This window comes from Vombatus ursinus, unplaced genomic scaffold (genome assembly GCF_900497805.2).
Source record: "Vombatus ursinus unplaced genomic scaffold, bare-nosed wombat genome assembly UNPS02015129.1, whole genome shotgun sequence".
Lineage (NCBI taxonomy): Eukaryota > Metazoa > Chordata > Mammalia > Diprotodontia > Vombatidae > Vombatus > Vombatus ursinus.
This window is the reverse complement of record NW_020954907.1, coordinates 5,196,609-5,224,585: the sequence shown is the minus strand read 5'-3', so window position 1 is coordinate 5,224,585 and position 27,977 is coordinate 5,196,609. Positions and strand designations below refer to the sequence as shown.

General features: G+C 37.4%; 1 protein-coding gene across 1 annotated transcript in view; it reads right to left on the bottom strand.

The window, feature by feature from the left end:
* The window catches only part of BMPR1A (bone morphogenetic protein receptor type 1A), a 125,543-nt gene that overhangs the window by 71,272 nt on the left and 26,294 nt on the right, over nt 1-27,977 (bottom strand). The gene's annotated exons all lie outside the window — the stretch shown is intronic.

Below are 27,977 nucleotides of genomic sequence, written 5' to 3'. Positions count from 1 at the left end.
GTGGAAAAATCCAAAAGGTTTATGAATATTATAATCTACGTCCCACTCCAAGGTCAAAATGTCTCTCTCTCTCCAAGTCCATTTGGAAGTATCATTTGTGCCTCGCTGAGGTTTAGCAGTCTTGGCAATAAGGACTAAATTTGTGTAAACTAGAGCAACCTGAACCAGTCTGGCGTATCAGATAACACTCTTTCTTAAAGACAACAGTCTGCTGAGCAGACAGGCTGCCACAGGACCATGTTAAATCTTTCATGGTCCACCTAAAACCAGACTGACCAAGGAGAGCAGTTAGCACAGGCCTGTCGGATTTAGGAACTTCTGACCTCCTACTAACCACCCTATTCAATCACTTCTTACACAGGTTTTCACATACATCTGTATTTTTTTATCCCTAAGTTCTTAGAAAAGCACACAGAAAAATTAAGATGTAAATAAATATAATGCTCTAGAAGTTAGGATTTAATGTTTTATTTTTACTTTTTATTGCCTAGCCTTAAAAATACTTTTTATTAAATTAAGAAAAAACATAAAGGTGCTGATTGTTGCTTAACTTTCAGTAAAGGTAGCACAGATGTATTTTTTCCTTGAGTCTTAAAATATTCTCCAGTCTTTTCCACAAGTTGTTTAGATGGGGGAGTTGGGAGGGGGAGGGGTAGGAAGACGTGAAACCAAAGAAATGAGACTAATCCCATAGAAAACAAAGAATCCATCCATCCTCCCTCTCCCTTTTTCAAGATATCATATCATATACCCAGAGATTTGTTTTAATCCCAACTAGTCCTTCCGGCAGATTCACACACATAAATCAGAAAATGGGAAACTAAATAGAATATAAATATTAAAACAATTTTAAAATGTTTATTAAAGTACAATTTCTTTGGGTATTAGAAAATGATCGTGCTGTTGACTAATCCAAAGCTACTAAAGAGTTTTAGCAAATATATTTTGATAAGTACTCAAAAGCCACCATCTTTTCTACTATTCCAACTTCTAACAACCTTTTTTTCCTCATCTGCTTTATTACAGACTTTACTAGTATAAAGATTCCAATTCTAAGTTACCTCAACTTATTTCTACTCTTCAAAAAACTATTCAAAAAGGCTTCCTGACCTCTAAGGGCTTCACTAACAAATCCTGAGAAGAATGAAACAGAAAATCCGGCTAGCAAAGGGCAGGTGTTCAGGCAAGAAGGAACCTATTGCTTCTCTTGGCACCCAGATGCTATGGACAATGTAACACTTGCTCAGAGTGAGACTGCCTGGTGCTGCTGGTGTGTAGCAGGCCTACACTTTCATGAAAAGTACAATCTCTTGTCCTAGCACAATCACATTTTAGAAAGGGAAAATCCCTTAGTATAAAATTATATCAGCAAGACAGGCATATGCTATGTATAGGACATGCACAAGAAGGCAAAATGAGGAGCACTTTCTTATAAAACATGTTTGTTGTACCAGTAATGCCTCCATGACACAGAGGGATTTCTTTTATGATAAATCACGTTGCATGTGATACTATAAAGACCAAATCTTCTAGTGGACAGCAATTAACAGAGAGAAATAATTCCAAATGCAGTAGGTACAACTTTCAAATCTTTCCTAAAAAAAAAAAAAAAAAAAAAAAAAAAAAAGAAATGCCTTAGCTGGCCCTTACATCGAAAATCACTTATTTTTCACCAACAGTTTAATTTTGTTTTTGAAACTGGCCAACCATGATAGTTTGGGTTTTTGAAGGTTTTAAGAATAGAGTATCAACTGAGACAGGCTTCAGTGTAAAAGGTGAAATTAATGTGTGCCTATCTTCCAAGAACTAGGCTAACCGAAGAGTGGCCCCTAGATCATGCGATCACAGCAACTCTTGCACGTTGGACAGAAAAGGAACCACAACTCAAAATCATGCAATTCTGCAGCATAGTTGAATATATAAAAGAAAAGGATGATGACTTTTAAAAATCTTTATTATGGCTTTGACAATTTTATTAGCAAATCTTCCTGAAAACTAAAGCTGTTCCAATAAGAAGAAGATAATGTATAATAATGAATAAGAAAAGATGGTAAGCTCTGACGAAAGGGACAGGATTTTTGCCTCTCTTTGTGTTCCCGGTACTTAGCAAAGTGCTAATCAACGCTAGCTAACGGACTGATTTAACCTCTCAGTCTCAGTCTCCTCATCTATAAAATGGGGATAATAACAGCACCTACCTGGATAAGGATTAAATGAGACAAAAGAGCTACATCAATGTTAACTTATTATACCACCAGGTCAGGCTGTTTATTCTTACTCTAATTCTGGGAAGAAAGATTCCCACCCACAATAATCTAGAACTGAGGCTAGGATGGAGACAGCAAACTGCTCACAAGGAAGAAAAAGAAACACAAGGTCATGCCTAGCACCAATGAACAGAGAGCTCCCTTTGGGATCATCTAGTTCTACAGCTTCTTTTCAAAATACAGAGGGAAACAAAAGGTGACTGAATTGTCCAATGTTTCCTAGCTAATGAATGGCACAGCTGAGACTGGAATCCAGGTCTCCTAATGACTGGGGTCAGCCAAGGTTTCATTCTACACAATACATGAAGTGGAAGCTCTGACAGCCTTAGGAGAAAAGGACCACAGATGCTGTTTAAGGTGGCTAAGAACACTACTTGCAGATAATGTAATGGTTTACTTTTTTAAAAATCAGTGAGAAAATTAATGAATAGCTTCAGCAAAGCAATATGATACAAAAAATAAATTCACAAAAATCATTTGCATTTCTATACAGTGCTAACAAAAACCAAGACGAACAACAGAAAAAACAATTCCATTCTAATAACTATGAAGCGCATAAATTGTCTGGGCACTGACCTATCAAGACAGATTCCAGATTTGTGTAATAAATACAAATAAAACCACATTACAGCAAAAAAGGAAGACAAATAATTGGAGGGAAAGTCAATGTTGGAGGGGACACTGAAAGACAAGGATACTAATATTCTGTGAACCTGTGATCAGTGAATCTGCCCAACCATTCTGGAAAACAATCTGGAATTATGTTAGAAAAATAACTAAAATGTCCACCCACTCTGACCCAGAAATTCCACTGCTAGGCATATACACCAAGGAAATCAATGACAGAAAAAAAAGTCCCAAATACATCAAAATATTAATAGCAGTGCTTTTTTGTAGAAGCAAAGAAATGGAAACAAAATAGAGGCCCATTATTAGGAAATGGCTAACCAAGTTGGGGCATAAAATGTAACAGAATATTATTCTGCTATAAGAAATGATGAATATGATAAACATAAGAAAATCATAGGAAAATTTATATGAACTGATATAAAATAAGAACCAGGAAAACAATATGCACATGACATCGATGTAAATGGAAAGATCAATAAATTAAAACTATATGATACAAAATAATAATGGCCAAGCTTGACTTGAAAGAAGAGATGAGAATGTCTTTTCTTCCAATCCCCTTCTTTGCTGGGATGAGAGAACATAAGTGTTGGAACACTGCATATAATATCAGACTTTTCCAGACTTTAGTTTTGCTAAACTGGTTTTTCCCCCTTTTCATTCTAAGAGATCACTGGTTGGAGGGGGAAAAATAGGCAAATGTAAGTATAATATAAAAATATAAAATATTTAAAATATAAAAATATGATACTAGTAAAAATGTACTCTAAAATAAATGGCAAGATATTCATTATTCAAGGTTGGGCCTCACCAACATAATAAAAATGATTATACGAACTAAATTAATTTAAAGATTTAGTGCCACACCCATCAAGCTAATAAGAGGTTACTTTATAAAATTAGATTAAATAATACAATTCATTTACAAGAATATAGGAGATAAAAAAGCAGGAATGAAGAGTCATGGAATTATCAGATTTCAAACACTATTAAAAGCAATAATTATTAAAATCATCTGGGGGCGGAGCCAAGATGGCAGCCGGGGGGGGGGGGGGAGACCAGTGACTTGCTTGAGCTCTCCCTCAAACCCCTCCAAATACCTATAAAAAATGGCTCTAAACAAATTCTAAAGCAGCAGAACCCACAAAAAAACAGAGTAAAACAAATTTCCAACCCAAGACAACCTAGATGGCTGATCGGAGAGGTATATCGTGCCAGGCGGGTAGAAGAGCGCAATTCGGTGTGGGCGCATAGGCCGCAGCGACCCTGGAGCAGGCCTCAGAGGACTGAATCGCGGGCAGCTGTGGCGGTTTCTAGACTTTCCAACCCACAAATGCCAAAGACAGCTTAGAAGGTCAGTGGGAAAAGTCTGTGACTGCGGTGAGAAAAGAAGCTAGGTCTCAGCACCCCCCCCAGGACAGCGGCTGCCTCCTGAGCTTCCGGCCCACAGACTGAGGGGGAATCGAGTGGCTGATCAGAGGGGGATTGCAAGGATCTCTTTGCCAGTGCTGAGGCAGGAATCTCTTCCTTTGTCTGTGCTTCGATCTGGATCACAGCTCTGAGGAGACGTCCTGGGGCGAGGAGGTGGTGAATCTTGTTGTGGTGGTGGAGAGGAAACACCTCGCCCTTTATCATAGCACCTTGGAAGAACTGAAAATTTTCAGGTCCCTAGAAGTATCTCTGAAAACAACTGTACAAACCCCTGAAGCTTGGGACAGTACATTCTCCACATTGGAAGCTGACTTTTACCTTAACAAAGAGTTTAAAATTCAAGTAATTGGCTGTGATCACGCGCAAGCAGCGCAAAAAGAGTCAGACTATATTATCTTACTTTGGTGACAAAGAAGATCAAACCATACAACCAGAAGAAGAAAACAAAGTCAAAGCTCCTACATCCAAAACCTCCAAGAAAAATACGAATCAGTCCCAGGCCTTGGAAGAGCTCAAAAGGGATTTTGAGAAACAAGTAAGAGAAGCAGAGGAAAAACTGGCAAGAGAAATGAGAGTGATGCAAGAAAATCATAAAAAACAAGTCAATAGCTCGCTAAAGAAGACCCCAAAAAATACTGAAGAAAATAACACCTTAAAAAATAGCCTAACGCCAATGGCAAAAGAGGTCCAAAAAGCCAATGAGGAGAAGAATGCCCTAAAAAGCAAAACTGGACAAATGGAAAAGGAAGTCCAAAAGATTACTGAAGAAAATACTTCCTTAAAAACTAGAATAGAGCAATTGGAAGCTAGTGACTTTATGAGAAATCAAGACACTGTCAAACAAATCCCAAAGAATGAAAAATTAGCAAACAATGTGAAATATCTCACTGGAAAAACAACTGACCTGGAAAATAGATCCAGGAGAGAGAATTTAAAAATTATTGGACTATCTGAAAGCCATGATCAAAAAAAGAGCCTAGACATCATCTTTCAAGAAATTATCCAGGAAAACTGCCCTGATATTTTAGAACCAGAGGGCAAAATAGAAATTGAAAGAATCCACCAATCTCTTCCTGAAAGAGATCCCCAAAGGAAAACTCCTAGGAATATTGTAACCAAATTCCAGAGTTCCCAGGTCAAGGAGAAAATATTACAAGCAGCCAGAAAGAAATAATTCAAGTATTGTGGAAACACAATCAGGATAACACAAGATTTAGCAGCTTCTACATTAAGGGGCCGCAGAGCATGGAATATAATATTCCGGAGGGCAAAGGAGATAGGATTGCAACCTAGAATCACCTACCCAGCAAAACTGAGTATAATCCTTCAGGGGAAAAAATGGTCATTCAGTGAAATAGAGGATTTTCAAGAATTCTTGATGACAAGACCAAAGCTGAATGGAAAATTTGATTTTCCAATACAAGACTCAAGAGGAACATGAAGAGGTAAACAGGAAAGAGAAATCATAAAAGACTTATTAAGGTTGAACTGTTTACATTCCTGCATGGAAAGATGATATTTATAACTCATGAGACCTTTGTCAGTATTAGGGTAGTTGGAGGGAAAAAATCATATGTATGTATAGATAGATAGATACATAGATAGATAGATATATAGATAGATACATAGATAGATAGATAGATAGAGGGCAAAGGGTGAGTTGAAGATGAAGGGGTCATATCTGGATAATAAAATTAAGGGGTGAGAGAGGATTATACTAGGAGGAGAGAAGGTAAATTATCTCACAAAAAAAAAACAGAAAAGAAAAGGCTCTTACAGTGGAGGGGAAATGGGGGAAGGTGAGAGGGAATGAGTGAATCTTATTCTCATAGGATTTGACTTAAGGAGGTAATAACATACACATTCCATTGGGTATGGAAACCTGTCTTACCCTACAGGAAAATAGGAGGGGAAGGGGACAAGAGAGTAGGGGGATGATAGAGAGGAGGGCAGACTGGAAAAGGAGGTAATCAGAAGCAAATACTTCTGAGGAGGGACAGGGTCAAAAGAAAGAACAGAGTAAATGGGGGGGCAGGATAGGATTAAGGGAAATAGAGTTAGTTTTTCACAGCATGTCTACTATGGAAGTGTTTTCCATAACTGTACATGTATAGCCTATATTAAGTTGCTTGCCTTATCAATGAGGGTGGGTGGGGAGGGAAGAAGGGAGAAAATTTGGAACCCAAAGTTTTAAAAACACATGTTTTAAAAAAAATGTTTTCACATGCAACTGGGAAATCAGAAATATAGGAAATGGGGTACAGAAATCTATCCTGCCCTACAGGAAAACAGAAGGGGAAGGGGATAAGAGAAGGGGGGAAGAAATAGAAGGGAAGGCAGACTAGGGGAAGGAGGGGCGAGATGGGGTGAAAATTTGGAACTCAAAATCTTGTGGAAGTAAATGTTGAAAACTAAAAATAAATAAATTTATTAACTAAAAAAAATCATCTACTATACATTAAAAAATAAGCAGTCCAGTATTGCATAACCAAAAGAACACAAACTATTGTTGAAAAGGTTCCCTCTTCAAAGGGAACTACTGAAAAAAATAAGAAATTTTGACAGAAGTTATATTAAGACCAGCATCTTACACCAAATTTTTACTAAGTTCTAAATGAATCCATGATCTAAATATAAAAAGTCATATCACGAAAGAAAATCAAAGGATACAAGAAGGAGGTATCTTTTTGGGGGGGGGTGCAATGAGAGTTAAATGACTTGCCCAGGGTCACACAACTAGTAAGTGCCTGAGGCCAACCACATATGAACTTAGGTCTCTCATTCCAGAGCTGGTGTTCTATCCACTGTACCACCTATTTGTCATGAGGAGGTACCTTTAAAAATTATGACTAGAGGAAATATTCTTAACCAAAGAATGAAGATCACCAAAAAAAAGGATCATTTTGATTATGAAAAAACTCCAACAGGGCAGGGAAGGGAGTGCACATGTGTGACTGGTATAGAGAAAGTCCAATAAAGAAACTCCCTCTACCAGTGCAAATCAACACTTGTTTTGAAATTTCTAGTCATAGATTGTTGCCTAAGGTATTGAAAGGTGAAGCGATTTGTCTACAGCCCCACAACACAGTGTTTTGGAGAAAAGATCTGAACCCAAGTCTTCCTATCTCTAAGGTTTCTATCTATCACACCATGCTACCTCCAAAAAAGCATTTAGATGAACAAAATCCATGTAGCTTGAATAAAAGAAACCAATGAATTATTACAGGCCTGCTGTACCATGGTCCTGTCTCCACTCAAGGTGGGGATTTGGCAATACTGTCAATGAGGCAGATACCCCCCCAAAAAAGACCAAACCCCAAAATCCACCACTGTTTAATAGATAACAGTAGCAAGAATACATGGAGACATCTAACAAGGTTATATAATGTACTGGTGAGACCAATTCTCCAGGTCTCCCGGTTCCCCCACAGGGAAGCACATAAATCAGCAACAAGAGCAACCCTAATGAAAGTGAAAAACCAGTCAGACCCAGACAATTATGCCCCTTTGCAGGACTGGCACATAGGATTCATCAGGTCAAGGCAGGCCTATTTAGCCAATCAGTGAAGCAGGCAGATCTCTACTGACATATCTGGAATCTGAATGGGCTTTGAGTACCTAGCCTCATTCTGGGGATATATGTTATAAAACCATGACAAGGAGCTGCTTATTGAAATTCTAACTGGACCTTGCAGCCTACCTAGTCAGGGCCTCAGGGCTCAAGGCCTACAGACAATGTATGGAACCCACTACGAGGGGGGGGAGGCATGGTGGAATAAGGGGTGAGGAATCTTTGCTTCAAATCTAAGTCTGATATTCAAGCTATAGAAGAAATTAATATAAATATAATAACAATAATAATAATGATAGTTAGATTTTATTTATATATAATACTTTTAAGATTTACAAAGTGCTTTACAGCTATTACCTCATTTTATCTGCAACCCTAGAAGGTAAGTGTTATTAATATTCCCATTTTACAGATAAGAAAACTAAAACGGACAAAAGTATCCCCACCTTATCCAATTCCTGGCCCCAACCTCACATTTATGACAAACTTAAGTTGTTCCTGCCATTCTGACAGGATCTTGCTCCTAACTTTTCTGTGTTCTTCCTCCTTTTGTGTTTTTACAAAATAAAGTAATTGCATACATGTACATTAATCTCTTCATTGCCATCCCCCTCTTTGCCATTAGTATTACTGGTTTGTGTTATTACATTCCTGTTCTTAAGCATCTTTGTAGAATCTGAGGCCAGAGAAGGTCTAATAAGCCTTTCTCCAAACTCTGTCAAATTCACTCTCCCAAACTGTTTAAAAATATTATTTCACAACTCTGATGTGCTATTATGATCCTCATTTTAAAGATGTGGAAACTGAGGCAGAAAGAGGTGAAGTGACTTGCCCAGGATCACATAGCTAATCAGTATCTGAGGCTAAATATGAACTCAGCTCTTCCCGACTCCAGGTCCAGCATTCTCCCCACTGCACCTCTGTGTACTCAGGGATCTCTTTCTATGGCTATCTCAGGGGGCAGGATCATTCTTTCCCAAGGGTCCCATCACTTCTATTTTCTCCTCACTGGTCAGAACCAGTTCCAAAACAGCAGTTCCCTTAAGTTTCCTTCCTCTATCTTATGAAGGTGAAATTATCAGCAAAGTAAAGGGGAGAATGTTTAAGCTGTTATTCTTAGCAGAGAGAGGCATACAGCAGAAATCCAAACAGTTGACATGGCCCCTCTCTCCTATATCCTGTTTCCCTGCCAGCTTCATGATCTCTTAGCAGAACTCATCATCATCCTATCCCTTTTTCTCAGATCGATGTTCTAGGATATCCTCCCACTAGAATATCACATCTCTGTCTACCTCCTTTGACCCTCAAGAAATGCTGTCCACCATACTTCCTCCTTTTAGGCCATGGCTTCTCACACAAGATTATATCTTCTTCATATAGAATGCTACTCTGCCACTCTTTTTATCCAATCTGTTTTTTATAAATGAGATCTACGCTTTTACTGTTGCATTCCAGCGAGAAGTCACACCCACCAAGTCTTAGGGATAATTTATGAGGTTGTATTTACCTGCATAGATAAGATCTCTAGTTCATTTTATTACAAATATTTTGTGAATTTGTATCTACCATATAAGGTCATCAGTATCTTTTACTTTTATTATCCTTGTTCCTAGATATTTTTTTTTGTAAATTGCTAGACAGCTCTACCGCTCTTCTTGGGCTCCTAGACAAGGACTTCAATAGATGTTAGTGGTCCCCCAAAGAATCTAAGCTCTCTAAGAAACGGGTCTATTTTTCTGCTTAAGTCTGTCTCTCCAGCACCCAGCACCCTGTATATAGAAGGTGTTTAATAAATGCTTCTGAATTGAACTGAGGTCAGCTAAGCCATATGCCTCATTTTATAGCTAAGGAAACTACAGAAAAGTTAAGTAATTTACCCAAGGTCACACAGGTAAGAGCAAGGCTATATTCTCTTCCTGTGCTGTACATGCTGTTAATCTGAATATGGTTTATGGTTTCTTCTTCCCTATCTATTTTCAGTTTAAAGTACTCTTAATCAGATGCACAAATCTTCGAGCAAACACAGGACATTAGATGCTCTGCCAATCTGACTAGAAGCCCTAATCTATTCTCAGGCATCAACTTTTTAACCATTTGTTTGCTACCTATTATTTCCTTTCCCTTCTACACCTCCTATATTTAACCACCAATAGTTAGGAAACCACTACTTTTCCCCTAAAATCTGGTTTCCTAACTAGAATTTCATCTAAACATTCTACTGTGAGGCATATATCGCAAGGAAGTCACTGACAAAAAAAAAGTATATACCAGAATATTTATATATTTTATATATTTATACGTATATATCATATACACAGCAAATAACCAGAAACAAAGCCGATGTTGCCAATCGATTAGGTAATGGTAAACAAATTATAGTAAATTAATATAATGGAATACTATTTCAATGTAAGAAATCATGAATATGAAGATTACAAAGAAAAATGTAAAGATTTACCTGAATTAGCCAAACTGAAGTAGAGCCAAGAAAACAATATGAACAGTGACAACAACAAAATAACTGGGAAGAACAGTCATTGAACATTCAAAAACGAAAAATTACAAAGAACAAGCTTGATGTTGAAGACAAAAGATGAAAAGACATATCCCCCCATTTCTTTGCAGGGGTGGAGAATTTACAATTGCAGACCAATGCACATACCATCGGGTTTCTTCAACATAATGATTGGTTTTGCTGATTCTTTTTCTTCTTCCTACTTAAAAAAAAAAATTCTTGGCTATATGAAATTGTTCTCTGAGAAAAGGAAGTGGAAAGATATGGGGGGGAGAAATCATGTAGTGCAATAACAAAAAAATTCAATAAAAATTTATTTTTAAAAAAAGGAAAGAAATGTTCCAGAATTACAATTAACAAGTTTGTTTCCAAAGAAGAGATATGAGAAGAATCTCCCCTAACTTTTTTTGCAGTGATGGGGTAGGGCAAAGGGGGTTCCATGGTGTGTTGCATTGTATATATAGTCAGATTTTCAATATGCTGATCAATTTTGCTGATTTTTTAATACTCTTTTTTCTTTTTTCAAAAAACTTTGTTATATGGGATGGCTCTCTGAGGGGGGAAATGAGAAAAATGCAGAGGAAATTGAGATTGTGCAAAAACAAAAGACACAATAAAAATGTTTTTTAAAAATTCATCTAGAAATGCTTTCTAAGGGCCTAATAGGTATATCATGTCCCCATGTAAAACACCCAAAATGGGTAGGAGTCTTCAGATGTGGTAAGTCTCGGCATGTAGGTGGTTTGGTGGGTAAAGCACTAGACCTAGAGTCAGGAAGACCTGGGTTCAAATTCAACCTCAGACACTTCTTAGCTGTGACCCTGGGCAAGTCATTTAACCTCTGTCTGCTTCAGTTTTCTCACCTGTAAAATGGAGATAATAATAGCACCTAACTCTTGGGGTTGTTGTGAGAATACAATAATATTTGTAAGATACTTCACAAACCTTAAAGCACTAAATAAATGCTAGTTATTTTTTACATCCAGTCCACATTTCACGTCAACATATAGCCTCCTTACCAACAACCAGAACTCACTTTTTTCCTTCTTGTAATCAGTCCTATACCCTCCTGGTGGCATCTGAGGATCCTCCTCATCACCATTCTTCCTCAGAGGACATAGTTCTGTACTCTTGTGGGAAGATACTGAAAATTATTATGCCTACACACCATCCTGGCAAAACTGAGCATTAGATGTACTTGCCTATTTTTAAAAGTATTAATCAATTAACATTTTTAAGTGCCTACAATGTGCCAGGTACCATGCTAAATGTTGGGGGTACAGAAAGAGGCAAAAGATACTCCTGCCCTCATGGAGTATACAATCTAATGATTAGGTCAAACAGGTAACTAAAACTTTAATAGGTTCAACCTTTTCCAGGCACACTTTTCTATAAAATGTCAGTAAAATAAAAGATGGTTGAGATACTAAAACTGACTTTCTCCAGGACCAATGGCAGAACTCTAGCGGTGGAAGCTTTGCACTTGAAAAACACCTTGGCTCACATACATAATTTTCTCAATTTATATGAATATTGTTTATATTTAGCTCAGCATCTGAGTGAATCTGTGTTTTGTTTGATTCATCAGGAGTAGTAACAGAAGACTAAAGTGATGAACATACAATATAGACGCCCATGTCCACCTCACCCCACAATGAAATCACCACCCAGATCAGTGACAAAACAGAATAAAGGCTTGAACCAAAAACTTTCTCACTCCAAAATACTTAGAACTAAACCTCAGGTGGGGAATGAGACATCTTCAGATTCTTGGGAGTTCATTTAAAGGCTATGAAAGAAGAAAGCTATAGCAACTGGTCAAAAGAAGCCTGATGCTAAATTCTCCTCTTTCCTGTAAAGTTTCTAGGAATCAATCCGTGTTCAGAAAATTGGTAGGCACAGAAAAATAACTAAAAGTCTAGGGGTGTAAGAGTTTCTTCTCCTTTTTTTAATTCACTCCACCCTTTAAAAGGAGTTATGGAAATGGAAAGGGGAAAATGACCCCACTTTCAAATAGGATTCCAGTGTTTCTTGGCCTGCCTTCTGACTATCCTTGAGCCACGTGTGGCTCTTTTGTATTCCACCAGATGTCTGGTTTAGATATTGGTATGCTCTACAAAGAAAACAAAATCAGGTGGTTCTCCTGGTTAATGGCAATTGCAAACGTGGCTCCAGCATCACAAAACTAGGCACCACTGTCCTACACTACTGTGGCAATAGGCCTCTACCCCAACTCTCAAACGGCTTGTTAAAAAGCATACACTGTTGGGTAAAGACTTTATAATTAAAACTCCTAAAGGGAGTGACCCAAATTTCCCTGTGAACTCAGTCAATAACAGTAGTGTATTCAAGGCTGTGTCGGACTGTTTTCTTTCATATGTTTTGTTGTTGTTGGGATAGAGTGGGATATACAACAAATAATAAATTCTCTAGATATTTATGGTGTTCCCATCTTCCAAAATACTTGAAGTCCACAGATCAAGTAGGAAGCAGTATGATTCTCATGTTTATGTTAAGGCTATGATACATTTTTATAATATTTGGGAGGCTACCAAACACTCATCAATACAGATATTACTTTATCATTCTTCCTTTGGGTTCATTCCATCCAGATATATCAACCTATCCAGACGTTGTGGTAGTTATCTACCAGATCCCAGGTTATTCAGCCTCCTTTTTCAAGGAGTTCAGTATCTGAGACTCAGGTCTTCTTGATTCTAACCCTTTGCCCTCATACTTCTCTGCAGCACTTGATACTGCTGACCACTCACTTCCTAGACACACTATATTCCCTGGATTTTTGTGGATAGCTCCCTCTTGGTTCTATCTTATTAAACCACTTCTTTACTCCACTTTGCTGGATATTACCCTCTTAACCATGAGTGTAGCCCCAATGTTCTTTTCTGAGTCAAGTCTTCTCTCCTCTCCTTCCCTTTCTCTTTCTCCTCCTCCTCCTTCTGTCTGTCTGTCTCTTTCTCTCTCTCTCATTAGTAATTTCATCAGCTTCCAAGAGTTCATAATCATCTCCCTGAAGATAACTGCCAGATCTACAGATCCAGCCATGTCTTTCTCTTGAGCTCCAATACTCTAACCCCACTAACTCCCTACCAAGAGTTCCCAGTGGGTATACCACAAACAGATCAAAGGATCTCAAACTCAAGGTGTTCCAAACAAAACTCTGTGTTTTCCCCTAAATCCACCTCCCTTCCTAACTTCTCCATTTGTCAAGCACATGACTATCCTTCCAGTCATCCAAGTTCACTACATAGGAATTACAGGATCACAGATTCAGAAACAAGGTAGAAAGGTTCTGTAGAGACCATCTAACTCAACCTCTTCATTTTATAGATTAAGAAACTGAGACTCAAATTGTTTAAGTGACTTGCCAAAGGTCATACTGCTAGTAAATGTGTGATACAGGCGATGAACTAGGTCTTCCTGAATCCAAGTCCATCATTACATCTACTACGTCATGTCTCCAAATATAAGTGTCTCCTCTGTGGCAGAACTGAACCTGTGACCTAGGGACCCTCAACGACTTGGATTCTATAGTCCTCCTCAAGAGTACATAATTCTTGAATTGATCCCAGGATCCTTACTCATCTCAAACCTCATCAAGTTGCCAAATCTGGTACCTTCTGCTTCCATAACATCCTACAGCTACCATTACCTTTTGCCTAAATTATTATAAGAACCTCCTAATTGGTCCCCCTGATTCAAGTGTTTCCCATCCCTAATTCATCTTCCAAAAATCTACCAAAATGACATTAGAATCATAGAACTAGAAAGTATCTCAGAGTTCATGTAATCTAATCCCTTCATTTTACAGATAAAAAGATGAAGTCCAAGTAGGTTAAGTACTTGTTCATGCTCTTGCAATGAGTGTCAGAAATGAGATTTGAACTCAGATCCTCTGACTTCTGAGCCAATGATCTTTCCACTATACCCCACAACCTCCAATTTAAGCCTAGGTCTGGCCACATCCATCACTGCATCGTTCCAGAAGCACCAGTAGATCCCTCAGAAAGCCAGATGTGAGGAACCAGTGGCCTCAAGGCCACATGCAGCCCTCCAGGTCCTCAAGTGCAGCTCTTTGACTGAATTCAAACTTCACAGAACAAATTCCCTTAATAAAAGGATTTGTTCTGTAAAACTTTGACAGAGTCAAAAGGCCGCACCCAAGGATCTAGAAGGCCCCACGTGGCCTCGAGCCTGCAGGTTCCCTATCGCGAGGCTAGAGGATTATACTTGGCCTTTGAAGTCAGAACCTGACTGCAGCTGACATCATCAGGCAGATACCCGGGTCTCTGCTTCTTCATACACTTCTTCAGCCATGGTGGCTGACTTGCAGCTCTTCACACATGACATTCTCCCATCTCCTAACTCCATGACACTGTATCAGTTACACCCCCGTGCTTTGTCCTCAGCTCTGCCCTTTAGAATCCGGGGTCTATCTCCAACAGGAAGCCAGCCCTGCACTGACCAGTTGCCTACCACCATCAGCTGAATGAATGTAAGGTCTTTGAGGGTAGGGGATGTTTTGTTTTTGAATTAGTATCTTTACCTAGCCCAGAAAATGACATGCATTTGATCAACACTTGTTCACAGGCAATAGCTCTAATTACAGATGTCAATCCTGTGCAACAATAATACTTCCATTAAAAAATACATATTTATTGTAACGATGATCAACTGTCAAAGACTCAACTACTCTGATCCATACAATGATCAAAGATAATTTCTGAAGGGCTCTTGATAAAAAATATTATCCACCTCCAGAAAGAGAACTGGATGAATTCTGAGTGTATACTGAAGTATCATTTTCTGAATTTATTTTTCTTGCTTTTTTGTGACATGGATAATGTATTTTGCGAATATGTTTTGCAAGATTTCACATGTATAACTGATACACTGCTTGCCTTCTCAGTAGGTGAGGAAGGGGCTAGAAGGAGCAAGAGAATTGGAAGCCCAAAAATTCCATCTCCTCCATTTTACAGATGAAGAAACTAAAATTCAAAAAGGTTAAATGATTGGTGCAAGGTCCCAAGACTACTTAACAGCAGAACCAGGACACACACACATTTAACTCAGGGCAGCTAGCTGGTGCTTCTCTTGCGATGGGTTTCATTTGCTTCAGAATCGTTTTTGTTTTAACCTTTTCTATCTGCAGACAATTTGAGTCATTTTCTATACTGTCCCATGGGGTGTTCTTTCCTGTTGAATGAGATTAGAAGAGTAGGGGAGAATAAAGCTGGTTTTGTCATGAGGCATGTAATAATGTATTACACACACATAGTACCTTTCATCTGTGGACCTCAAAGCATTTCACAAACAATAATTAAAAGTAGGTAAGTATTATTATCCTTATTTTATGGATAAGGAAATTGTGACACAGACTGCATAATTTCTCCAGGGCCATATGGCAAGAAAACGGCCATTTAGGATCTAATCTTAAATTTTCATTAATTTTGTGTTCAAACTAGTAGACCAGACTCCCAATGATCACCCAAATAAGTCATTTTATATTTACACAAAACCATAATGTATTTCTACATGTGGTGAGATATAAAACATATTAAGAAGGTATATACAAATGACGAAATCCAGAAATCAGAGGGGGGAAGTATGATAGAAGATATCTGAGTGAAAGTCGATGGAGGGAGAAATGGACCTGATTTTTTTTTTCACTAAAGCATACTAAAGACTACCTGGACAGAAAGGGCAAAAAGATGAGGAGTTTGGGACACATATCACAAGCCTGGCACTAAAGCATGATTTGGAGAGACAGGGGACTTCCATTATCCAGACATTTACTGGAATTTCTCCCTTGCTGCCAAAAGCAGAGCACCTAATTATTTCTTGAACTGCCTCAGTGATAACTCCATTTTTCAAAAGTTAGAAGAGCCAATAAAGGCAAAATCTATTCTGTATCTGATTCGCACTAACAGGAAGAAAATGATTGCTGGGTTGGAAATGATAGAAACCCTGAGGGAAAGTGGCCTCTCTTTTCTAGAATTTGAGATAGAAGAGAGGAAATCCGGGCATAGTCTGAAACGTACCCTAGGTTCTGGGAAAACAGATTGCAAAAGGTTCAGAAGAAAGATAGGTAGGCTCTCATGCACCAAAATACTAGGGGGAAGTCAGCCCAGGAAGGATTGGACATGCTCAGGAATAAAATTCTGAAGACACAAAGGGACATAATTCTAGTGAGAAACAGAAACAAGATTTGTCTGAAGAGAATGACATAAGTACTTTGATTATTCACCAACTTAGATTTTAAAAAGAAACGGAAAAAAGAACATGTAACCGAGGACGAAGATATAATACAGGCCTATAAAAAAGTCCTATAAAAAGTGTTACAAATGCTAAAGCTCAGAATAACCTGATGCAATTGTGCTCCCTCTGCCCTCTATAGAGCAGTTCTAGCCCAAGAGAAAACATCATCCCTTCAGCTATTTTGTGTGCAGGAAGCAAACCAAGAGAAAATAGTGTCATAAAACCCCCAAAAGGAAAGCGTATTCATGAAAATGGGGTGTCAACAATGCCAAATGCAGCAGACAGGATAAGAAGAATTAGGGTTGAAAATAAATCAGATTTGGCAATTAAGAGATCACTGAAAACTTTTTTGGGAGGAGCCAAGACGGCAAAGTACAGGCTGGGACCCAGCTGAACTCTCCCAATATTAACCTCCAAACAACTTTGAAATAATTCCTCAAATCAAATTTTGAAGCAGCAGAGCCAACAGAAGGGCTCCTGCTCCCCTGCATCCACAAATCGAAGGGCTCCTGCTCCCCTGCATCCACAAATCCTAGTGCTCCTGCTGGCCCTGTAACAGTGACCAGGTCCCTTTTATCCTGTGGCTGCAAGTGCAGTTCCAGGCTGAGTTCCAGGGTGGAGAGAAGTGCTAGCACTTATAGCAGAGGCAAAAATTGCAAAGAGATTTTTTTAAGGAATTTGGCGGATAAAGAAAGGGGAGACATCTAAAACAATAGCTTTAAGGGTATGGTAGGGTCTAGTGAGGTATTTTAAGGATAGGGAAGAGTTGAGCATATTAGATGGCAGTAGAGAAGAAATTGGTTAATATGGAAAGTCTAAAGATTTGAGTGGGGGATGCTTAACGATGCTATCTGATGGAAAAAATAAGAGGAGCTTGGATCAAGTGCACGTACAGAAGGGTTGGCCTTTGTAAAAATGGTCACCTCATTGTTCTGTTTTTCTTAATTTTATTTATTTTATTCTGAAATTTAATGAACTCTAGAAAATAGAACATTCCATATACAAAATTGAGCAGAAAAAGAGACTGTAAAATCATGAATCTTTATTACATATGGCTTGCTTTAAAAAAAAAAAAGTACGTTAAGTTCAACATATTATTTTCTAACCTACAAGTTGTCAAGCTTGTCTGTATTTCCTTCTGAACTTCCTTCTGTTCTCTTTTGTGTATCTTTTACTTTTTCAGTTAACTACAACTTATTTTCTATCCCTCTTTATGCCCCCAATGAGAAAAAAGAAAAACAATACCCTTGTAAAAATATGCATAATCAAGCAAAACAAATTTCCATAGTAGGCCACCTCACTGTCAGAAATTGCAGGAAGAAGACTGTGAGAGATGATGTCTAGTGGTTTTGAGATATAAAAGAGAAGAGCAGAAGAGCTGTCTCTGAGTGGCTTGAATTTTCTCAGTAAAGCAAGAGGCAAGGTACTCAGCTAAGAGAGGGAAAGAGAGGTGTGGAATGCTTGAAGAAGGCAGAGAAAGTTTGTAGTAAGACAGGGAATCAATTAAGTAGGAACAGAAGAATTTAAATGTGCCAAGTATCAAGTTGTGTAACTTCCTACAATTCCAATCAGTAAATCTAAGAGTAGAAAGAAAGGAGGTAGATAGTGGAGTGACCCAGGCCTAATAGTTTGGCAAGAGATAAACTGGCAAGAGAACAAGGGGGCAAGAGATTTGAAAACAAAGGGCAGTGGAGAGTTGAAATGGCTAACTAAAAGGTCAATTGGAGAAACCAAAATGAAGTTATAGCAAGAATAATGGTCTGAGAAAGTACTAGGGGGTGGAAAGATTAGATGATTGATGATAAAGGCAAGGAATGAGTTTTACAAGTTGCCAAAGGGTCAAATGGAATGAAAGGTGGGGGAAATGGAATACCTATAGATAATAGTGAGGTCCAGAATGTGACTGGATATCCCTATGTGTGGCTGAGATGAAATAAAGGGAATATGTGGTGGGATTTTATGGAGGCTGAGAATTTAGGAAGTAAGGGAGATGGAGGAAGTATCAACACGAATGAAGAAGACAGGAAGATGGAGAAAGTAATGAATATCTCCAAAGGAGGGTGACCTGAGCAGCTAATATATAACAGCCTGCATGAGTTGGCTGGGTTGGAAAAGACCACCACATTTTAAAATCAAGGATTATTGATAATTCTGAAGAGAAGAGTTCATGTTATATGAGAATTGGCTGAAGGAATCTGGGATATTTAGCCTAGATAAGAGAAGACTCAGAGGAGAAAAGACAGCTATATTTAAGTATTTAAAAGGCTCTCACATGAAAGAGGGATTAGAATTGTTCTTTTTGGCCTGAGACAGTAGAACCAGAAACAATAGGTGGAAGTTGCAAAGGGGACAAATTCAGGTGTGAGGTCAGAAAAAATTTTCTACTAAATTAGTGCTGTCTAGCATAGCGGATAGAACAATGGACTCATCTTCCTTCAAATCTGGCTCAGACACTTACTAGCTATATGACCCTGGGCATGTCACTTAACCCTGTTTGCCACAGTTTTCTCATCATAAAATGAGCTGGAGAAGGAAACCATTCCAGCAAACCACTCCAGTATCTTTGCCAAGAAAACCTCAAAAGGGATCACAAAACGAATGAACAACTAACTGAAAAAGAGAAGAAAATCAAACTGTTCATATGGAAAATGAAAATGGAGAATTCAAAACAATTAAAGAAAAAATTCATCTACGAGGAAAAAAGGTCAAGAATCTCAAGGGAAATAATTTTAAAAGTGGGAAGGAAGGTGGCATATGAGTACCACAAATGATTATGAAAATTAGGAAAATAAAGAGTAAGAACTGAAATTCAATCAATAACTAATTATTAAACACCTCCTATATATATATACAAAGCACCATATGCCCTATTGGGAATATGAAGACTGTAATAATCCCTGCCCTCACATTGCTAATATATTTCAGTAAATTGTAATAAAAACATTGTCAATATTTTAAATAGTGTGAATGTTTACGGTCCTATGGTTAGTTCTTTAGTTATTTTAAAATGCCATTCTCCAATAAATCAGAACGATAACAAAATAAATTTAAACTGCTGCATTTATAAAAAGTCAAATTAAAGCCCCCTATAGCTATATAAGTCCAAGGCTCAATGACTTTTTAAATAATTAAAGCTCATTATATATTTATAAAATGAAAGAATAGACAAAAATCAATTCCATTTAGGAAATGGCTGGAGGAAAATAGATGGTTAAAACTCAAAGTTTTCATAACAAGGTATGAGTTAAATGCTAATTTTTTAAAATAAATTAATAATAACCTACTTCTAGAAAAGAGGGTCAACAGGCCAACTACTCAAAGAAAAAAATGCCCTTAAGGTCCCAGAGATTATTCAAAGTAAATGCCAAAATGGATGACTTTATCCCTAGGAAAAAATATAATATAAAAATGAAAACTACTGTAATGTGGAACAGTGTACTCAACCTAAAAAGTAGCATGTAGTAATAATTACACAAAAGTAGATGAAGATATGTCAAATATTAATTTGATCAATCACTTCTGGTTAACATAAATTTGTAATTTTATACGGTCTTTTAAAATAAATCTATGCTAACTAAATTTGTTCCAAAAATGAAAAACTTCCATTGGTCCTTTTTTTGGGGGGGAATGGAAAAGCAGAGGGGCCTGTAACTTGATCTGAGTAGGGATTCACAGTGGAGAAACCTTGCAGACATGCCATTCTGCATAACTGTTGTGTTACCTATTATAAGGTGGTCACGTTTTCACCTATTCCTATGCCTGTCTTCCTGGAGGGCAGGGACAATTTTGCTTCTATCTTTCTATCATCAGGACTTAGCATAGTCCCTGGAACATAGGAAGGGCGAATATCAATTTCTTTGTAAATCCTAGTTTTTAAAGTTGCCAAGGGCACTGTGAGTTCATGGATTTGACTATGACCACTAAGTTAAATGCCAGAACCAGGATTTAAATTCAGATTCCCTGACTCCCCAGCTGGCCTTCAGTTAACTTTGCCCCAACAGTGCCTCCCTTTACCCAGGGTACTATTCACAAATATGCAAATCTTCCCACTGTATTTTAATATAAACACGAAACAAAATTGTAACAATAGCAATCTCTGCACATATTATTACCATTTATCCTTTTAATATAGGCATAAAATGTTCTTTTTCTTATAGTAATATTCTCATATTTAAGAAACAATAACAAGATTTGGACACTAAGAGGGAAAAACAGATCATTTAAAATAAACAACCTGCTTGATTATTTTGAAAAATATAAGTCCTAAAAAGGACCCCCAAACTTTATAATTAATGGAGTTCAATAGCCCTCGAGATTGTTAAAGGACAATTAATAAGATCTACCAAAAGCCTAAAATATTATAATCTTTCACTTCTACAAACTATTCTTTAAAAACAGTGAACCAAAGATCAAGAGTCATTCCCCATTACATAAATGATCAAAGGAGATTAATAAAATAGGTCTAAAAAGATCTGTAGAATGTAAATAGCCATGTGAACGATTGCCCCAAGTCACTAATAAAAGAAATGAAAATCAAAATAACTCCTGGTTTCACATTACACCCCGTAAAGATGATAAAACATGGGAGCAGCTAATATTGGAAGAGTTGTGGAAAGACAAGTCTATTAATACACTATTGGTGGAGCTGTGAATTGGTCTGACCCTTTTGGAAAATAATTAGAAATTATGCTAATAAAGTGATTAAAGTTCCATAAATTTTGATCTAGAGATTTCATTGTTTGGCATATACCTCCAAAAATTTTAAAGATAAAAAGAAAGATCCCTATTACACAAAATATTTAATGAGGCATTTCTGCAGTAGGAAAGAAATGTAAACAAAGTAGATGCCTTTTGATTGGGGAATGGCCAACCAAAATGTGATTAATATAAAGGACTTCAGAGAAAAATGGGAAGACATAATGAAATGAAGTAAAAAGAAGTAAGCAGAACTAGACGACTATAGACAATAACCATGTAAACAGAAAGAACAGCCAAACTCCACTGAGTGCTGTGTAATTTGATAATGACTAAGCCTGCCTCTAAAAAAACGGGTGAACAAGCACCTCTCTCCCTCCTCTTCAGAAGCATATGACTATGAGTGAACTTTGTGCATGTGCTGTCAGACTTAGGGCTGTGAACTGGTTAGTTTCACCAGACTGCTTTTTGTCCCGTCTTTTTCAATTCTTTATTATAAGGCTCAATTGTCTAGAGAGGGAAGAGGAAAAGAATGTATTTGGATATATAGAAAACTACATAAAAACAAAAATTAAATTTAAAAGAGTTGATAAACTAAAAAAGGTGAGCCAACTGAAATCAAATACTACTGCATACAGTATGGAACAGTGTGTGGGACAGTCTAATAGGTACCGGAGATATAAAAATGTACATATAAAGATAAAATATATTATATGTAATACATACACATGTGTATAACATGTGCTGGCCTTGGAATCAAAGAAATCTGAGTTCAAATCCAGCCTCAGACACTTACTAGCTGTGTGATCCTGAGCAAGCCACTTAACCCTGTTTGCCTCAGTTTCTTCATCTGCAAAATGGGCTGAAGGAAATGTCAAACCATTCTAGTATCTTTGCCAAGAAAACCTCAAAAAGGGGTCATGAATATTCAGACATGACTGGAAATGGCTAAACAAATACATATATATATATGTGTGTGTGTGTGTGTATATATATATATATATTATATATATATATATATACACACACACACATCTATCTGTCTATCTATCTATCTATCTAAAAGAAAAATACCAGGACAAAATAACACATCCTAAGTCCCAAATGAACAAAAAGTGTTAGGAATTAAGAAGCCTGGTCATCATAGGCTAAAGCAAGAGGAGAAAGCTTCTTGGAAGAAAAGGGGGTTGAGCTAAGGTCTAAAGAGTGATACTCAGGGGAGAACATACCAAGCAAAGAGAAAGCTTGATTTCTAGTACAAGAGTAGACCCATTTGGCCAGAGCTTAGGGCGAAATGTATAAAACTAGAAAGGTAGTAGGAGAAAAACTTCTAAATATGCCAAAGGAAATTATTGACAACAAGCTAGAAACGAGTAGGAACTCAAGAAACAAATTAAATCTATATCATCTGCTTTATTGCATTTCTAATCCTTGGACTACACCATTACAGTAACTGCACTTGAACTCATCTCCCGGACAATGCAGTAAAGAGCATGCTGTGAAAATAATCCAAGGTTAAGAAAATACACTCCCCTACTGCCATAGGGATCTTGAAGCAACACAGTCTAGTGGAAAGACTCCCAAGGCCTGGGTTCAGAGCCTAACTCCAATACTTACTAGGTATGTGGTCCTGTCCAAGGCTCTGTGAGCCTTAATTATTTCATCAGCAAAATGGAGATAATTCTACTTTTACTATCTCACAAGGTAGTTGTGAGGAATGTATTTTGTAAACCATAAATTACTATATAAATGTAATCTATTATTATCAGAGAATAAATGTATAGTCTCAATAATAATATTATCACTTAATGTTTCAATGAAACTACCAAAAGTATCAGTTGCAACAGTTTCATTAAAACTTAAGAGATTATTAATAATACTTTCAAGTCTTAAAGAATCCGTAATTCTGTCAATGAAAGTACTCCCTTCATCAATGTATATATAACCCATTATACCAAAGTTAACCTGGTGATGAGCTACTCTAAGCTTGGCTAAGGCTGGTCCTCCAATAAAAAGGCATTCATTCACCCAATCACCGGGCCCTGGTCAGTTTTATAGAATAGGCCAGAGATCATGTTCAAAGCCCAGGCTTATTGCCGCACCATAAGGAGACAATGAGATAGGATTTAAATGGAACATAATGAATAACAACAATAAAAACTGATAAGTCAAATTGCCTAGAAATGGAATTAGAAAAGACAAACACATTTTTAGACGGACAAATTCTATGGCAGAAAGATTAAAAAATAATATTTAGTGATTTTAGTCCTGAAAACAAACTCTAGTTAGAACCTAAATTAGTATTAAGTATTTTAATATATTACAAATTGTTTAAATTATTTCTGAAGGGCAAGAAAAGCAAGTTTCTTTATACTCTAGCCAGGAAACAACACCCTTTAATAGTTGAAAAGTAATATACAAATGAGTCAAAACTGAAGTGTGTAAATGTGAACCTAATGTTTATGAAAGACTTTTTTACTTCACTTAAAGGAGTATATTTGAAAAAGTTTATAACTAACACTAGAGGAAAGATAATTTTATTGATTTAGGGACCTTTCTTCCATTACCACTAAATACACCCTCCCTAAAGCCTTCCACACAACTCCAAATCCACAACTCCACACAAATACAACTCACACCATACTTCAGTAAACTTATTTTTTAAATATACATACATATACATTAAAGTCTACATTTAACTCCAAGTAAAATATTACAGATAAACCCACATTGACATTTAAACTTCAGATGGAGAAAAATCTATTTATCATACAAATTCCTATGAAAATGAAAGGAACTTCTTCAAAATTCACTTCGTTGACAAAGAAAAGAATGGTAATCCAAGAATGGCAAAAACAAACAAAAAAACCTTTAAAGAGAAAAAGAAAAGTAAAAACTTGGAGGAGGGAAAGTTTTATTTTAATTTCTACATGGTTCCCTGCTTCCCTTTTACAGGCCTCTGTTCATGAAAATCTCTACATCTCTAGTCCCCTGAGTGGGGGGCAGGGCTAAAGAAAATTGTGGCAAATGTCTCTTTCAGCCTAGCCAGGGTGTCTCCAGCCTTCAAGTACAGGGGCAGGCTCTGGAAGGAAGAATGTGTAACTTGATCTCTTTCCATCCCCTCCTCCTTCATGGCAACATTTCGAAAGTAATTTAACCTCTCAAAATGGCATCTCAGCACTGCTTGGAGGGGAAGATCTCTCCACAGCTACAGCGTAAGAGAAAGCAAGAAATCAAATCCTTGAAAAGTGATTTTTACTCAGCTCAGTGATACTTTGGTATCAGAAATAGAATACACAGAAACACAGCATTTGTAAGTATATATTCAATGTATTATTTGAATAAAATGTCTGTAGCTCAGAACTAAACTGTATCTTAGGAGCTGAGAAGTTAAGTGTTCCTGATACAAAGATTTGATCATTTTTCCTCCAACTTTAAAGTTAGAATTTAGGTTCAAAAAAAGCAGGAAAGTATTTACAAAAAATAGTACAGACTCTGCAAATAAATCTAGCAAATGGGGATTTCACATCTTCCTGCCTAAGTTAAACCATTCAAGTTATCTCCAAATAGCTGTCAATAAATTTGAATACGCCTAGGTAACGAAAGCAGATAAATGAAACTAAAAATACTAAATAGCAATGATATGAGATCTGAAAAATATCCAGTAGTAGAATAACAAATAATGATTAAAAAGTATACAGTGATACTACTGTAACAATCATTACTAACAAATGGTTACCTTCTGGTTTTATATTCTGACAATAATATAATCTTACACTTAACATAACTTGTAAGGCTTTTTAAAGCACTTTCTTTGTCATTATTTCATTGGATCTTTGTGAAGGTAAGCAAGAAAGCTATAAATAATAATAGCTCACATTTATATATAATGCTTAAAAATTTGCACAACATTTACATATACTAGCTAGCACTAATATCTCCATTCTTTAGATGAGAAAACAAACAGATGTTACTTGACTTAGATATTACTTGACATCACATTTAGTGGTGGAACAAAGGCTAAAAAATCAAGTCTCCTGGCTGCCAGTTTCATGCTCTACACTTTCAATATTCTAAAGGTTTACAGTAACTTCATACAACTAAACTATCAAACAAGAAACAAACTCTACATATTAAGAACTAATAAAATGGGACAGCTAGGTGGCGCAGTGGATAGAGCACCAGCCCTAGAGCCAGGAGGACCTGAATTGAAATCCAGCCCAGACACTTGACACTTACTGGCTGTGTGACCCTGGGCAAGTCACTTAACCCCAACTGCCTCGCCAAAACAAACAAACAAACAAAAAACCCCACTAATAAAATACCATAAGTAACCTAAATGACCCTTTAACCATATTTTGGCACTTTAAATCAAGAGCAATAATGGAACTCTTACTCGAAATAGAAAATCTGTGCTATCATTATGCAAACTGATAAGTATATACAAAAGCAATGACAGTCTGAATCCTTAAAATGAAATTCACCAGTTGCAGAATACAATGCTCCTAATGATTTGAAGTATACAAACTACTTAAAATTAGCTATTTAAGAATGCTATTAAATTTCCTTCATTCATTTAAAACTTTTTTTTTTACAAGTTTTCTGCCCTGAATAGAGGAAATACACACAAACCTTGTAAGATGACAACTCAACACTAAAACTGATAAACAGTCAATCAACACTGCTGCTGTTGACTAGACCCACTGCGATAAACCACAACTCTTTTACCCTCCTGGCTAGTACTTTATGTGTACAGAAGCCTTTAAATCATGAATCTAAAAGTCACCAAAATAACCAATGATAAAATCCATAGCCTCAGAAGTCTACACTCTAATGCAGAAAGAATGAGTAACAAAGCAAGATAAACTAGAGATCATAATGCAAGGAGGCAAATTTGCCCTCATGGGTATCACTGTGACTTGGTGTCATAAGATCCATGACTAGAATCACGGCCTGGAAAAGTATACCTTATTCAAAAGCAACAGGATAGGTAAAAAGGCGGGGGAGGTTGTATATTTTTAGGAAAAAGAAGAACATATTCATGAAATCCAAGAACCAGAGGAAAGATCAACAAAAGCAGAAAGTTAAGTGATATTGTTATCAGAGTAGGTGACAAAACATCTGGAAAAAAAGAGGAAGCAGATGAGAAGAGGTATGAGAAATCTCTCAATCTCTCTCTCTCCCCCTCCCTCCCTCCGTCCCTCCCCCCACCTCTTCCTCCTTCCCTCCTTAATGGTAACTCCATCCTTCAAAAAATGAAAGAACCAATAATGGGAACTTCTATCCCATATCTTATTCTCAACAAGAAAGTACTTGTTTGCTGGACTGGAAAAGGTGGAACCTTGGGGGAATCTTGGAATTTGTGCTAGAGAACAGAAAAGCTGGGTATGAGTCAGCATTTACCTTCCAATTTGGGGATCAAAGATTTCAAAGGTTTCAGAGAAAGGATAAGTAGGCCTGTTGTCGCTCAGTTATACCCAACTCTTCATGAATTCCATTTGGGGTTTTCTAGACAAAGATACAGGAGTGGTTTGCCATTTCCTTCTCCAGCTCATTTTACAGATGAAGAAACTGAGGAAAACTGGGTTAAGCGACTCGTCCAGGGTCATATCACTAGTAAGTGTCTGAGGCCAGATTTGAATTAAAGAAGATGAGTCTTCTTGACTCTAGACCTGGCACTCTATCCACTGTGCCACCTAGCTAAGTAGGCTACTCAGAACCAAAATCTGACAATGGTACCCACCCCAGAAGAGTTAGGAAGTTATCAAGAATTAAATTTCCAGTCACAGAATAGCTATCCTACTCCACAGTGAAGGTAATCCCTCTACCTGGAGTCCAGGTCCAATCTCCTCCCATGACTTTCAGAGTTTTGCTCCAGAAGTCTTCTCCCTGCCAGGGCCCCACCCTCCCCCTGACTCCACCTCCTCTATCTTCAATATCTATCACCAAGAGATTTCTTCCCATGCTCCATGCTCCAGTCTCCTTAATACTATAAAAGCTTGCCTTGGCCCTTCTCTCCTATCTAGTCTCACCTCTTTCTTGCCCTTTAAAATAATAAAGTTCTTGAAAAAGTTGTCTATGCTAAATGACTACTTCTTCACTACTCACTGTCTCCTTAACCCCTTGAGGGGATGTTGCTGCTTCTAGTCAGTCAGTCAATAAATCTTTAAGTGCTTAACTATGTGCCAGGCACTATGCTAAGCACTAGGGAATACAAAAAGGGGCAAAAGACAATCTGCCCTCATGGAGCTTACAATCTAACGGGGAGACAATATGCAAACAAATATGTATAAACTATGTATGGGAAATAATAAAGAAAGGAAAGGTACTAGAATTAACAGAGTTTAGGAAAGGTTTACTGCAGAAGATGGGATTTTAGTTGGGACTTAAGGAAAGCCAGGGAAGCCAGGAAGCAAACATGAGGAGGGAGAGCATTCTAGAAAGGTAGGAGGGGGCTAGGTTATGAGGAGCTTTGAAAACCACCCAACTACTGAAATTGCCCTCACACAACATATCTCTCAACTGGCCACTTCTAAATGATGCTGTGTGCACTCTGCACCCCTCAATCTCATTTTCCTCATTCCTTTCCCAA